The following is a 16,256-nucleotide window of genomic DNA, read 5'->3' as shown; positions in this document are numbered from 1 at the left end:
ACATCTACCGCTAATACAGCGCCACTTAGTTTGACTCCCTGGGCACGGACCGGATCACCGCCACGAGACTACAACCCTCAAGAGATCCGGCTCCGGGTAAGCTCCCGCGTGCGCAACGCAGCGCGACACAGGCCCAGGAGCGCGTCAACTTTTGGCGTAGTCGGCAGGATATCGTGCCCGCAACCACCGGGTACTGCATGCCTGAAAAAGACTGTTCAAACTTACCAGTGGTGAAGATTCCCGCCATCCGGCGCCATCTTCAGCCTTCTTCCCGCCATCGGTGAAGATTCCCGCCATCCGGCGCCATTTTTAGCCTTCTTCCCGCCTTCCGTGGAGTTTTCCCGCCGTTGGACGCCATCTTGAGGACGCCGCGCGGGAAGAAGAGGGGCGTGGACTCCGAAAGCGCGCGAGAACTGAAGCCCCGCCTCACGTCCGGACGTTGCGTAAGGTCCTGGAAGGAGCCCAGCAGACGCCGACGTCACAGGAGCGCGACGGAAGGTCCTCAACCCTGACGATCCACTGCGGAGCCGCGGCCTACGGAAGAGGATCACCGCAAGGTAGGCCACGGTCCACTAGGGGGGAGAAGGATGTCGGATACGGAGGAGAGCTTCACCGCTTCAACCCCCGCCAGCGCCACCGCTGTTGCGGTCATGCCTTTCACCATGCCCTATATCCCGGGGACAGCCTGGCTACCCCAGTACTCAGGGGAGTCACATACCCTGCATGACTTTAGAGAAAAGCTGGATAGCCTCTTCCAGGTGTACCCCCTCACAGAGGAGCAAAAAGTGAGCATCCTGGTGGCCCAATTAACCGGGGCAGCCCAAAGGGAGGTAAAGTCCTGGCCACCTGGGGGGAGGACTGTCGCAGGGATACTAACCCGGCTGAGGGACACCTTTGATACCCGCACCTCAGCCGAGATCAAGCTTAGATTCTACGGGTGCAAACAGCGGGCACATGAGAGTATAAGGGACTATGCCCTGAACCTACAAGAGGCCCTGAGAGCCATTAAGCAGACCGACCCTGACGGCGTGGGAGACGAGGACAGGCTGTTGACTGAACAATTTATAGAGGGTTTATATTGCAATGCCCACCGAACCCAGTTGCGGGCAATGGCCTTACAGGACCCTCATCTGGGATTTGCACAGTTCAAGGACAGAGCCATCCGGGTGCTTCGAGAACCGGCACCAGGTGGCGTTGTGACCCCCAGACGCCCCACTACCACTTACCACCAGGAGGCGGCGCCCTTGTCGGCAGGGCCTGTGGGAGCTGGTGCGCAGGCTTTGAACAATGACCCGGCTCCAGACCTGCACCATCAGGTCCAAGAGCTAGCTAAAAGCGTTGCTGCGCTAACCCGAACTGTGCAGTCTTTACAGGTTTCCACTCCAGGGAAGATCCAGCTGGCATCCGGACCGGAGGACATCCCGTGGCGTCGACCAAGGAGGACCCCACCGGCCAGAGGAAGACCCAGCGACCGATACAACGAGGACGGACGACCCATCTGCCGCCGCTGCAATCAACCCGGACATATGGCAAGGTACTGTCCTTTAAACTGGCACAACCTAGGGTAGAGGGCCAACCCCCAGGAAAAAGATCACCAGGCCCATCGAACTGGCGCGACAAATATGTGGGAGGACGTCCAGTCTTACCCGTGGTACTGGATGGCATTCCTATGAGTGCCCTACTGGACACCGGGTCACAGGTCACCACCATCCCGTACGTGCTCTTCAAGCAGTACTGGAATGACTCGGATATCACCCGCTACCCTGACGACGACTTGAGTATCATCGCCAGCAATGGTCAGCCCGTGCCACAGATTGGATTTAAAGAGGTGACCATTAAAATCGGTAGAGTCGAATTGGCAGCACAGGGACTGATCATTGTAGACATTGACAAACACGAGAGTCACCCAAAGATAACTCTAGGAACTAATGTAATTGAAAATTGTCTTGCAGAGGTGATTTTCCTTTTACAGCAGGTTGCCAAGAACGCCAGCTCCGGCCAGCAGCGAGTGCTCCAGAAAGAGATCCGGGCACTGATGCGACGGCAACAGCTAGAACTCTCCGGTGGTGAGATTGGTAGCGTGCGAATGTGTGACCCTTTCCCTATTGCCATGCCCCCGAAAAGTGAAATGATGATTTGGAGCCGGGCAGCTATTGGTCTGAGAGGTAGAGATTACCAGGCAATGGTAGAACCAGTTTACTCAGACAATAGGCCCACCATTTTGACAGCACGGGGGGTGGTCAATGTACGCCATGGGAGGGTGTCCGTTCGCATAATAAATATCGGGAAGAGGGAAGTGTACCTGCCCCGGTATGCCACGCTAGCCAAATTGTATACCATCAATCAAGATTCCATACAGTCCGTAGAACCCTTGCCTCCATCTTCCCCGGAGGAAGGTAACGGCTCTCAGAAAACAATGGAGGACTGGTGTCAGCAACTACATTTGGGTACTGACTCCACTCCCTCACACCAGAAACAGGGAGTCTATCGGGTGGTTCAAGAGTACGAGAGAGTGTTTAGTAAACACCCGTTAGACTTCGGGCGAGTCAAGGGGGTAGAACACCACATCCCCACGGGAGACCATCCTCCCATAAAAGAGAGGTATCGACCCGTACCCCCTGCACACTACCAACACGCCAAGGGGATGCTTAGAGACATGAAGGAGGCTGGGGTGATCAGGGATAGCTGTAGCCCCTGGGCAGCTCCACTAGTCTTAGTCAAAAAGAAAGACAACACCATGAGGATGTGTGTAGATTACCGGAAAATCAACCGTATCACACACAAGGATGCGTACCCCTTACCAAGGATAGAGGAGTCTTTGGCTGCTTTAAGATCTGCTAACTTCTTCTCTACCTTGGATCTCACTAGTGGGTACTGGCAGGTTCCTGTAGCAGAGGCGGACCGGGAGAAGACCGCATTCACCACCCCGATGGGACTTAGCGAGTTTACCTGCATGCCGCTCGGACTCTGCAACGCACCAGGAACCTTCCAACGATTAATGGAGTGCTGTCTGGGCCACAGAAACTTCGAGACGGTCCTGCTGTACCTGGACGATGTCATCGTATATTCCAAGACGTATGAGGACCACCTGAAACACCTGGCGGAAGTGTTCGAAGCTCTGGCAAGCTACGGCCTAAAGGTGAAACCCTCCAAGTGTCACCTCCTGAAACCAAAGGTGCAGTACCTGGGGACACGTGGTGAGCGCTGATGGAGTGGCTCCCGACCCTGATAAGATCACCGCAATTAAGGAATGGCCAAGTCCCTCCAGTGTAAAGGAAGTGCGGCAGTTCCTCGGGTTGGTAGGCTACTACCGAAGGTTCATACCCGGTTTCACCAAGAAGGCAGCTCCTATGCAGGACCTCCTGGTAGGCCAGTCCAGGAAGGCCAAGAACCAGAAGCCACCCTTCAGATGGGAGAAGCCGGAAGAAGAGTCCTTCCGCCAGCTGAAGATGGCCCTCACGGGGGATGAAATCCTGGCGTACCCGGATTACAGCCAGCCCTTTATCCTCTACACCGACGCCAGTAACATCGGGCTAGGAGCCGTACTGTCCCAGATCCAGCAGGGGAAAGAACGAGTAATCGCTTACGCCAGCCGAAAACTGCGACCCACCGAGAGAAACCCTGAGAATTACAGCTCATTTAAGCTAGAGTTCCTGGCAGTGGTGTGGGCAGTCACCGAACGCTTTAAGCACTACCTCGCTTCCTCCCGGTTCACCGTGTACACGGATAACAACCCGTTGACACACCTGGACACAGCAAGACTCGGTGCCCTAGAGCAGAGATGGATGGCCCGTCTGTCCAACTACGAGTTCACAATCAAATACCGGGCAGGACGCTCCAATACCAACGCGGACGCCCTGTCCAGGATGCCAAACCTACCGGACGTAGGAGAAGATCCAGAGGGACTGGAAGAAGTCGAACTCCCCGCGTTCCACCGTCATGGGACTATCCAGTATTCCCACCGGGTAAGGAGTAAGCAAGCTGCTACGTTTAATCCCTTGCCTCACTACAACTGGGCGGAAACGCAAGACAGTGACCCTGCTGTCCGACTGGTGAAGGAGATGCTGACTCGGCCAGAGGCTCGCCTTGACCCAGACGCTCCGGAGGAAGCCAAGCAACTGTGGGCTGAGAAGAGTCGACTGTTCCTTTATAAGGGGAAGTTGTGCCGCCGAATGGTTAACTCCCGGACGCATGAACTAATCTGGCAAGTAGTGGTGCCACGAAGAGACGCAGCCGTTGTGATGGAGGCATACCACGACGGGGCTGGACACTTCGGATGGAAGAAGCTGGAGTTCCTGCTGCGCGGGCGGTTCCACTGGGTAGGCATGAGGGGAACCATCGAGAGGTGGTGCAGAGACTGTGGCCCGTGCAACCTAAGACGGAAGGACCGTGCCAGCCAGAAGACTCCCCTGCAGTCCATCGTCACCCAGCAGCCGTTGGAACTGGTAGCCTTGGATCATGTAAAACTGACCCCAAGCAGAAGTGGCTACGTCTACGCACTGACCATCGTGGATCACTACTCCCGGTTCTTGGTTGTCATCCCCGTCAAGGACTTAACAGCTCGAACAGCAGCTAGAGCCTTCCAGCAGCATTTCTGCCGTCCACACGGGTACCCGGACCAAGTGTTGACAGACCAGGGACCTGCCTTTGAAGCGGAGATCTTCCAAGAATTCTGCACTCTGTATGGCTGCCGGAAGATAAGGACGACACCCTATCATCCGCAAAGTAATGGACTTTGTGAGAAAATGAACCAGGTGGTAATGGATCTCCTGAAAACGTTGCCCCTGGAAGAACGCAGTCTGTGGCCTGAGAAGCTGCCCGATCTGGTGGACCTGTACAACCACATCCCGGTAGGTTCCACCAACTGTACCCCGGCTTACCTAATGAGGGCGAGACCTGGTAAGTTACCTGTTGACCTGGAAATGGGAGTCCTGACACCCGAGGACACTTCACCAGAAGCAGACTGGGACACAGAGAGGCAGCAGCAGTACCGGAAAGTACAGGAGAGCGTGGAGCGAAGTCTCTGTCAGGCTAGGGAAAGACAAGAGAAAACTTACAACCAGTATGCTCCCGCTGTTCCCCTGGTACCCGGAGAGCAGGTCTTGAAGAGGAAAAGACGGCTCCACAAGTTGGACGACCAATGGGAGAAGGACCCGTACACTGTACTGCCCTCAAGCCACGAGAACCCGAAAGTCTGTACCATCAGTAAAGACGGAGGGGAGACCATAGCCATTGTATCCCGGGATCACCTGAAGAAGTGTCCTGAACAGCTACGGAACCCTGAAGAGGAACAAGAAGACCATCGACCCATAGAGGAAAGGGAAGATATGGTTAGTACTGTGCTCGGAGACTTCCCTCGGTCCTGGACTCAAGTCAATGGTGCAGTTGTGGTACCCGTCCTCACGTTCCTCCAACCAGCATCCCAAGTGCCTACGGAGCAACAGGTAGAGCTGGAAGAGCAGCCGGTCCAGGAGGCAGAAGACTCCACACAAGCAGAACAGGAGGATCAACCCTCTGCTTATAGTGAGCCTGCCGTACCCCTAGTGAGCCAAAGAGCCGGTAGACAGCTGCCCAGTTTACCCTTGACAGCTCCTACACCCTGTAGTTCAGGGCTAGACAGTCAGCTCCGTAGGGCCACTAGAGGCCAGTTACCCGCACGTTGGAGGATTTGAAGTGTATAAATTGTCTTATTTGTGGTTACCTGTTTTTCTTGTTGCTTGTGTATAATTATGTGTTTCTAGTTATTTATAGGAGTCCTTGGTGGATTTACCGGGAATCCTTGTACATGGTTGGAGCGTAACCTAGGAATGGACTAAAGACTGTTAAGGACTCGGGGCAGGACAGACCCCTACCTGGTTACGTCTCCCTGTTTTGGTGAAATGGACACCTTGCTTTTCTTCAAAGACTGCACCCGGTTGCGGACACGCCGTAACCATCTTTATGTGTTTTTCTTATTGTATTATTATTGTTTATACCTTGTTATGTTTTTCTAAAAATATGTTTAGTCCCGGAGTACTAAATTTCACTAGGGGGGAATGTGGCACCCCAGGGGTCTGGTTTCCACAGTAACGGCAATGTTATGTCTGAGAGCAGGTGGGAGGTCTCTTGGTCAGGGATCCTGTGCATGCCACACCTCCTGCCCAGTCCTGGGAGGGGAAGAACTTCCCCTATATAAACCTAGGGCTGAGGCAGGGTTAGTGAGTAGAGAAGAAGTAGAGACAGAAAAGAGAAGCAGATATAGGAAAAGAACATCAGGAGCTCTGTGGGAGCAGTGCTACAAGGAGTCAGGGGCTGGCAGCTGCAGAGCTCGCCCTGACTGAGAAGTTATCACCGGACCCGGAGTCCGAGGCTGTGGGGACTAACTCCTATCCAGCAGCAGAAACCGACCGGCAGGGGATTGCAGGTCCTCTGGCCCAGAAACCCGAAGGCACGGTCACACGCGTGGGACCAGCACCGCCGTCGTGGAGCGGAAGCTACTTGAAGGCCCCGAGTCACCGGCCATACGGGTGAGCACCACACGGTACACTCAGGGACGTGGGCTACTTATACCCGCCTCTAGCAAGGTAGCCGGAAGAGTATCGTTAGTTTGGGAGGCCTACAACTCCGCCTGGCCAGGGGAGATCCCATCTGCTCAAGGACTGACCAGGCCCCAATCGCTAGCCAGTACTCCGGGAGGGTCTATCTTTGTCATCAGTAAAGACCCTGAACTACACCGTACCGTCTCCGAGTGGTTCCTGCTACCCCCATCATCCACGTCGGCTGCCCTGAGGCCATACCCCTCCCGTTGGGGGTTATACTATCACGCTGCACAATCCTACCACCGGCCTCAGCGGTCTGCCCTGCAGCAGCAGCTCCTTAGCTGTACTCAACGGGTGGCGTAGTCGTCCAACATCTACCGCTAATACAGCGCCACTTAGTCTGACTCCCTGGGCACGGACCGGATCACTGGCACGAGACTACAACCCTCAAGAGATCCGGCTCCGGGTAAGCTCCCGCGTGCGCAACGCAGCGCGACACAGGCCCAGGGGCGCGTCATATACATGTGTGAGGGGTTGTCAGCCCTGCCCCCTGTCGATGAAATCACTGATATAATGATGAGACCACACCCCTTATACTGCAGCACCAGCTCCTCATCTATCACTGCTGACAACCAGCCTGTATACATGTGTGAGTAGTTGTCAGCCCCGCCCCCTGGTGATGACATCACTGATATAATGATGAGACCACACCCCTTATACTGCAGCACCAGCTCCTCATCTATCACTGCTGACAATCAGCCTGTATACATGTGTGAGTAGTTGTCAGCCCTGCCCCCGGTGATGACATCACTGATATAATGATGAGACCACACCCCTTATACTGCAGCACCAGCTCCTCATCTATCACTGCTGACAACCAGCCTGTATACATGTGTGAGGGGCTGTCAGCCCCGCCCCCTGGTGATGACATCACTGATATAATGATGAGACCCCGCCCCTTATACTGCAGCACCAGCTCCTCATCTATCACTGCTGACAACCAGCCTGTATACATGTGTGAGAGGTTGTCAGCCCTGCCCCCTGGCGATGAAATCACTGATATAATGATGAGACCCCGCCCCTTATACTGCAGCACCAGCTCCTCATCTATCACTGCTGACAACCAGCCTGTATACATGTGTGAGTAGTTGTCAGCCCCGCCCCCTGGTGATGACATCACTGATATAATGATGAGACCACACCCCTTATACTGCAGCACCAGCTCCTCATCTATCACTGCTGACAACCAGCCTGTATACATGTGTAAGGGGTTGTCAGCCCCACCCCCTGGTGATGACATCACTGATATAATGATGAGACCACACCCCTTATACTGCAGCACCAGCCCCTCATCTATCACTGCTGACAACCAGCCTGTATACATGTGTGAGGGGTTGTCAGCCCCGCCCCCTGGTGATGACATCACTGATATAATGATGAGACCACACCCCTTATACTGCAGCACCAGCTACTCATCTATCACTGCTGACAACCAGCCTGTATACATGTGTGAGGGGTTGTCAGCCCCGCCCCCTGGTGATGACATCACTGATATAATGATGAGACCACACCCCTTATACTCTAGCACCAGCTCCTCATCTATTACTACTGACAACCTGCCTCTATACATGTGTGAGAGGTTGTCAGCCCCGCCCCCTGGTGATGACATCACTGATATAATGATGAGACCACACCCCTTATACTGCAGCACCAGCTACTCATCTATCACTGCTGACAACCAGCCTGTATACATGTGTGAGGGGTTGTCAGCCCCGCCCCCTGGTGATGACATCACTGATATAATGATGAGACCACACCCCTTATACTCTAGCACCAGCTCCTCATCTATCACTGCTGACAACCAGCCTGTATACATGTGTGAGTAGTTGTCAGCCCCGCCCCCTGGTGATGAAATCACTGATATAATGATGAGACCACACCCCTTATACTGCAGCACCAGCTCCTCATCTATCACTGCTGACAACCAGCCTGTATACATGTGTGAGGGGTTGTCAGCCCCGCCCCCTGGTGATGACATCACTGATATAATGATGAGACCACACCCCTTATACTGCAGCACCAGCTCCTCATCTATCACTGCTGACAACCAGCCTGTATACATGTGTAAGGGGTTGTCAGCCCCACCCCCTGGTGATGACATCACTGATATAATGATGAGACCACACCCCTTATACTGCAGCACCAGCTCCTCATCTATCACTGCTGACAACCAGCCTGTATACATGTGTAAGGGGTTGTCAGCCCCACCCCCTGGTGATGACATCACTGATATAATGATGAGACCACACCCCTTATACTCTAGCACCAGCTCCTCATCTATCACTGCTGACAACCAGCCTGTATACATGTGTGAGTAGTTGTCAGCCCCGCCCCCTGGTGATGAAATCACTGATATAATGATGAGACCACACCCCTTATACTGCAGCACCAGCTCCTCATCTATCACTGCTGACAACCAGCCTGTATACATGTGTGAGGGGTTGTCAGCCCCGCCCCCTGGTGATGACATCACTTATATAATGATGAGACCACACCCCTTATACTGCAGCACCAGCTCCTCATCTATCACTGCTGACCACCAGCCTGTATACATGTGTAAGGGGTTGTCAGCCCCACCCCCTGGTGATGACATCACTGATATAATGATGAGACCACACCCCTTATACTACAGCACCAGCTCCTCATCTATTACTGCTGACAACCAGCCTGTATACATGTGTGAGAGGCTGTCAGCCCCGCCCCTGGTGATGACATCACTGATATAATGATGAGACCACACCCCTTATACTGCAGCACCAGCTCCTCATCTATCACTGCAGACAACCAGCCTGTATACATGTGTGAGGGGTTGTCAGCCCCACCCCCTGGTGATGACATCACTTATATAATGATGAGACCACACCCCTTATACTGCAGCACCAGCTCCTCATCTATTACTGCTGACAACCAGCCTGTATACATGTGTGAGAGGCTGTCAGCCCCGCCCCTGGTGATGACATCACTGATATAATGATGAGACCACACCCCTTATACTGCAGCACCAGCTCCTCATCTATCACTGCAGACAACCAGCCTGTATACATGTGTGAGAGGTTGTCAGCCCCACCCCCTGGTGATGACATCACTTATATAATGATGAGACCACACCCCTTATACTGCAGCACCAGCTCCTCATCTATCACTGCTGACAACCAGCCTGTATACATGTGTGAGAGGTTGTCAGCCCCGCCCCCTGGTGATGAAATCACTGATATAATGATGAGACCACACCCCTTATACTACAGCACCAGCTCCTCATCTATTACTGCTGACAACCAGCCTGTATACATGTGTGAGAGGCTGTCAGCCCCGCCCCTGGTGATGACATCACTGATATAATGATGAGACCACACCCCTTATACTGCAGCACCAGCTCCTCATCTATCACTGCAGACAACCAGCCTGTATACATGTGTGAGAGGTTGTCAGCCCCACCCCCTGGTGATGACATCACTTATATAATGATGAGACCACACCCCTTATACTGCAGCACCAGCTCCTCATCTATCACTGCTGACAACCAGCCTGTATACATGTGTGAGAGGTTGTCAGCCCCGCCCCCTGGTGATGAAATCACTGATATAATGATGAGACCACACCCCTTATACTGCAGCACCAGCTCCTCATCTGTCACTGCTGCAAACCAGCCTGTATACATGTGTGAGGGGTTGTCAGCCCCACCCCCTGGTGATGATATCACTGATATAATGATGAGACCACACCCCTTATACAGCAGCACCAGCTTCTCATCTATCACTACTGACAACCAGCCTGTATACATGTGTGAGGGGTTGTCAGCCCCGCCCCCTGGTGATGATATCACTGATATATTGATGAGACCACACCCCTTATACTGCAGCACCAGCTCCTCATCTGTCACTACTGACAACCAGCCTGTATACATGTGTGAGGGGTTGTCAGCCCCGCCCCCTGGTGATGATATCACTGATATATTGATGAGACCACACCCCTTATACTGCAGCACCAGCTCCTCATCTGTCACTACTGACAACCAGCCTGTATACATGTGTGAGGGGTTGTCAGCCCCGCCCCCTGGTGATGACATCACTGATATAATGATGAGACCACACCCCTTATACTGCAGCACCAGCTTCTCATCTATCACTACTGACAACCAGCCTGTATACATGTGTGAGGGGTTGTCAGCCCCGCCCCCTGGTGATGATATCACTGATATATTGATGAGACCACACCCCTTATACTACATCACCAGCTCCTCATCTATCACTACTGACAACCAGCCTGTATACATGTGTGTGAGGTTGTCAGCCCCGCCCCCTGGTGATGATATCACTGATATATTGATGAGACCACACCCCTTATACTACATCACCAGCTCCTCATCTATCACTGCTGACAACCAGCCTGTATACATGTGTGAGAGGTTGTCAGCACTGCCCCCTGGTGATGACATCACTGATATAATGATGAGACCACACCCCTTATACTGCAGCACCAGCTCCTCATCTATCACTGCTGACAACCAGCCTGTATACATGTGTGAGGGATTGTCAGCCCCGCCCCCTGGTGATGACATCACTGATATAATGATGAGACCACACCCCTTATACTGCAGCACCAGCCCCTCATCTATCACTGCTGACAACCAGCCTGTATACATGTGTGAGGGGATGTCAGCCCCGCCCCCTGGTGATGACATCACTGATATAATGATGAGACCACACCCCTTATACTGCAGCACCAGCTCCTCATCTATCACTGCTGACAACCAGCCTGTATACATGTGTGAGGGGATTTCAGCCCCACCCCCTGGTGATGACATCACTGATATAATGATGAGACCACACCCCTTTTACTGCAGCACCAGCTCCTCATCTATCACTGCTGACAACCAGCCTGTATACATGTGTGAGGGGATGTCAGCCCCGGCCCTGGTGATGACATCACTGATATAATGATGAGACCACACCCCTTATACTGCAGCACCAGCCCCTCATCTATCACTGCTGACAACCAGCCTGTATACATGTGTGAGGGGTTGTCAGCCCCGGCCCCTGGTGATGACATCACTGATATAATGATGAGACCACACCCCTTATACTGCAGCACCAGCTCCTCATCTATCACTGCTGACAACCAGCCTGTATACATGTGTGAGAGGTTGTCAGCCCCGGCCCTGGTGATGACATCACTGATATAATGATGAGACCACACCCCTTATACTGCAGCACCAGCTCCTCATCTATCACTGCTGACAACCAGCCTGTATATGACGCGCCCCTGGGCCTGTGTCGCGCTGCGATGCGCACGCGGGAGCTTACCCGGAGCCGGATCTCTTGAGGGTTGTAGTCTCGTGGCGGCGACCCGGTCCGTGCCCAGGGAGTCAAACTGAGCGGCGATGTACTAGCAGTAGATGGTTGGTGACTACGCCACCCGTTGAATGCAGCTATGGAGCTGCCGCTGCAGGGCAGACCGCTGAGGCCGGTGGAAGGATGGTGCAGCGTGGATGGTATAACCCCCAACGGGAGGGGTATGGCCTCAGGGCAGCCGACGTGGATGATGGGGGTAGCAGGAACCACTCAGAGACGGTGCGGTGTAGTTCAGGGTCTTTACTGGTGACAAAGAAAGACCCTCCCGGAGTACTTGCTAGTGATAGGGGCCTGGTCAGTCCTTGAGCAGATGGGATTTCCCCTGGCCAGGCGGAGTTGTAGGCCTTCCCAACTAACTGTACTCTTCTGGCTACCTTGCTAGAGGCGGGAATAAGTAGCCCACGTCCCTGAGTGTACCGTGTGGTGCTCACCCGTATGGCCGGTGACTCGGGGCCTTCTAATGGCTTCCGCTCCACGATGGCGGTGCTGGTCCCACGCGTGTGACCGTGCCTTCGGGCTTCTGGGCCAGAGGACCTGAAATCCTCTGCCGGACGGTTTCTGCTGCTGGGTAGGAGTTAGTCCCCACAGCCTCGGACTCCGGGTCCGGTTAGAAATCTTCTCAGTCAGGGCGAGCTCTGCAGCTGCCAGCCCCTGACTCGTTGTAACACTGCTCCCCACAGAGCTCCTGATGTTTCTTGCTATGCTGCTTCTCTTCTCTACTCTTGTTCTGTCTTCTTTCTCACTAACTCTGCCTCAGCCCCGGGTTTATATAGGGGAAGTCCTTCCCCTCCCAAGACTGGGCAGGAGGTGTGGCATGCACTGGATCCCTGACCAAAGGACCTCCCACCTGCTCTCAGACGTAATATCTCTATCACTGTGGCAACCAGACCCCTGGGGTGTCACATATACATGTGTGAGAGGTTGTCAGCCCCGCCCCCTGGTGATGACATCACTGATATAATGATGAGACCACACCCCTTATACTGCAGCACCAGCTGCTCATCTATCACTGCTGACAACCAGCCTGTATACATGTGTAAGAGGTTGTCAGCCCCGCCCCCTGGTGATGACATCACTGATATAATGATGAGACCACACCCCTTATACTGCAGCACCAGCTCCTCATCTATCACTGCTGACAACCAGCCTGTATACATATGTGAGGGGTTGTCAGCCCCGCCCCCTGGTGATGACATCACTGATATAATGATGAGACCACACCCCTTATACTGCAGCACCAGCTCCTCATCTATCACTGCTGACAACCAGCCTGTACACATGTGTGAGAGGTTATCAGCCCCGCCCCCTGGTGATGACATCACTGATATAATGATGAGACCACACCCCTTATACTGCAGCACCAGCTCCTCATCTATCACTGCTGACAACCAGCCTGTACACATGTGTGAGGGGTTGTCAGCCCCGCCCCCTGGTGATGACATCACTGATATAATGATGAGACCACGCCCCTTATACTGCAGCACCAGCTCCTCATCTATCACTGCTGACAACCAGCCTGTATACATGTGTGAGGGGATCTCAGCCCCGCCCCCTGGTGATGACATCACTGATATAATGATGAGACCACACCCCTTATACTGCAGCACCAGCTCCTCATCTATCACTGCTGACAACCAGCCTGTACACATGTGTGAGGGGATCTCAGCCCCGCCCCCTGGTGATGACATCACTGATATAATGATGAGACCACACCCCTTATACTACATCACCAGCTCCTCATCTATCACTGCTGACAACCAGCCTGTACACATGTGTGAGGGGTTGTCAGCCCCGCCCCCTGGTGATGACATCACTGATATAATGATGAGACCACACCCCTTATACAGCAGCACCAGGTCCTTATCTATTACTACTGACAACCAGCCTGTATACATGTGTGAGAGGTTGTCAGCCCCGCCCCCTGGTGATGACATCACTGATATAATGATGAGACCACACCCCTTTTACTGCAGCACCACCTCCTCATCTATCACTGCTGACAACCTGCCTGTATACATGTGTGAGGGGTTGTCAGCCCCGCCCCCTGGTGATGACATCACTGATATAATGATGAGACCACACCCCTTATACTGCAGCGCCAGCTCCTCATCTATCACTGCTGACAATCAGCCTGTATACATGTGTGAGAGGTTGTCAGCCCCGTCCCCTGGTGATGACATCACTGATATAATGATGAGACCACACCCCTTATACTGCAGCACCAGCTCCTCATCTATCACTGCTGACAACCAGCCTGTGTACATGTGTGAGGGGTTGTCAGCCCCGTCCCCTGGTGATGACATCACTGATATAATGATGAGACCACACCCCTTATACTGCAGCACCAGTTCCTCATCTATCACTGCTGACAACCAGCCTGTATACATGTGTGAAGGGTTGTCAGCCCCGCCCCCTGGTGATGACATCACTGATATAATGATGAGACCACACCCCTTATACTGCAGCACCAGCTCCTCATCTATCACAGCTGACAACCAGCCTGTATACATGTGTGAGTAGTTGTCAGCCCCACCCCCTGGTGATGATATCACTGATATAATGATGAGACCACACCCCTTATACTGCTGCACCAGCTCCTCATCTATCACAGCTGACAACCAGCCTGTATACATGTGCGAGGGGTTGTCAGCCCCGCCCCCTGGTGATGACATCACTGATATAATGATGAGACCACACCCCTTATACTCCAGCACCAGCTCCTCATCTATCACAGCTGACAACCATCCTGTATACATGTGCGAGGGGTTGTCAGCCCCGCCCCCTGGTGATGACATCAGTGATATAATGATGAGACCACACCCCTTATACTGCAGCACCAGCTCCTCATCTATCACAGCTGACAACCAGCCTGTATACATGTGTGAGAGGTTGTCAACCCCGCCCCCTGGTGATGACATCAGTGATATAATGATGAGGCCACACCCCTTATACTGCAGCACCAGCTCCTCATCTATCACTGCTGACAACCAGCCTGTATACATGTGTGAGAGGTTGTCAACCCCGCCCCCTGGTGATGACATCAGTGATATAATGATGAGGCCACACCCCTTATACTGCAGCACCAGCTCCTCATCTATCACTGCTGACAACCAGCCTGTATACATGTGTGAGAGGTTGTCAGCCCCGTCCCCTGGTGATGACATCACTGATATAATGTTGAGACCACGCCCCTTATACTGCAGCACCAGCTCCTCATCTATCACTGCTGACAACCAGCCTGTATACATGTGTGAGAGGTTGTCAGCCCCGTCCCCTGGTGATGACATCAGTGATATAATGATGAGACCACACCCCTTATACTGCAGCACCAGCTCCTCATCTATCACTGCTGACAACCAGCCTGTATACATGTGTGAGAGGTTGTCAACCCCGCCCCCTGGTGATGACATCAGTGATATAATGATGAGGCCACACCCCTTATACTGCAGCACCAGCTCCTCATCTATCACTGCTGACAACCAGCCTGTATACATGTGTGAGAGGTTGTCAGCCCCGTCCCCTGGTGATGACATCACTGATATAATGTTGAGACCACGCCCCTTATACTGCAGCACCAGCTCCTCATCTATCACTGCTGACAACCAGCCTGTATACATGTGCGAGGGTTTGTCAGCCCCGCCCCCTGGTAATGACATCACTGATATAATGATGAGACCACACCCCTTATACTGCAGCACCAGCTCCTCATCTATCACTGCTGACAACCAGCCTGTATACATGTGTGAGGGGTTGTCAGCCCCGCCCCCTGGTGATGACATCACTGATATAATGATGAGACCACACCCCTTATACTGCAGCACCAGCCCCTCATCTATCACTGCTGACAACCAGCCTGTACACATGTGTGAGGGGTTGTCAGCCTCGCCCCCTGGTGATGACATCACTGATATAATGATGAGACCACACCCCTTATACTGCAGCGCCAGCCCCTCATCTATCACTGCTGACAACCAGCCTGTATATATGTGTGAGGGGATGTCAGCCCCGCCCCCTGGTGATGACATCACTGATATAATGATGGGACCACACCCCTTATACTGCAGCACCAGCTCCTCATCTATTACTGCTGACAACCAGCCTGTATACATGTGTGAGGGGTTGTCAGCCCCGCCCCCTGGTGATGACATCACTGATATAATGATGAGACCACACCCCTTATACTCTAGCACCAGCTCCTCATCTATCACTGCAGACAACCAGCCTGTATACATGTGCGAGGGGTTGTCAGCCCCGCCCCCTGGTGATGACATCACTGATATAATGACATCACTGATATAATGAGGTGATCAGACAGTATATGGGGTAT

The sequence above is a fragment of the Phyllobates terribilis genome, unplaced genomic scaffold (assembly GCF_046119375.1).
Source record: "Phyllobates terribilis strain yellow unplaced genomic scaffold, ASM4611937v1 Scaffold_4__5_contigs__length_816908805, whole genome shotgun sequence".
NCBI classification, from domain to species: domain Eukaryota; kingdom Metazoa; phylum Chordata; class Amphibia; order Anura; family Dendrobatidae; genus Phyllobates; species Phyllobates terribilis.
The sequence above is the reverse complement of the archived record's forward strand: the minus strand, read 5'-3'. Positions refer to the sequence as shown.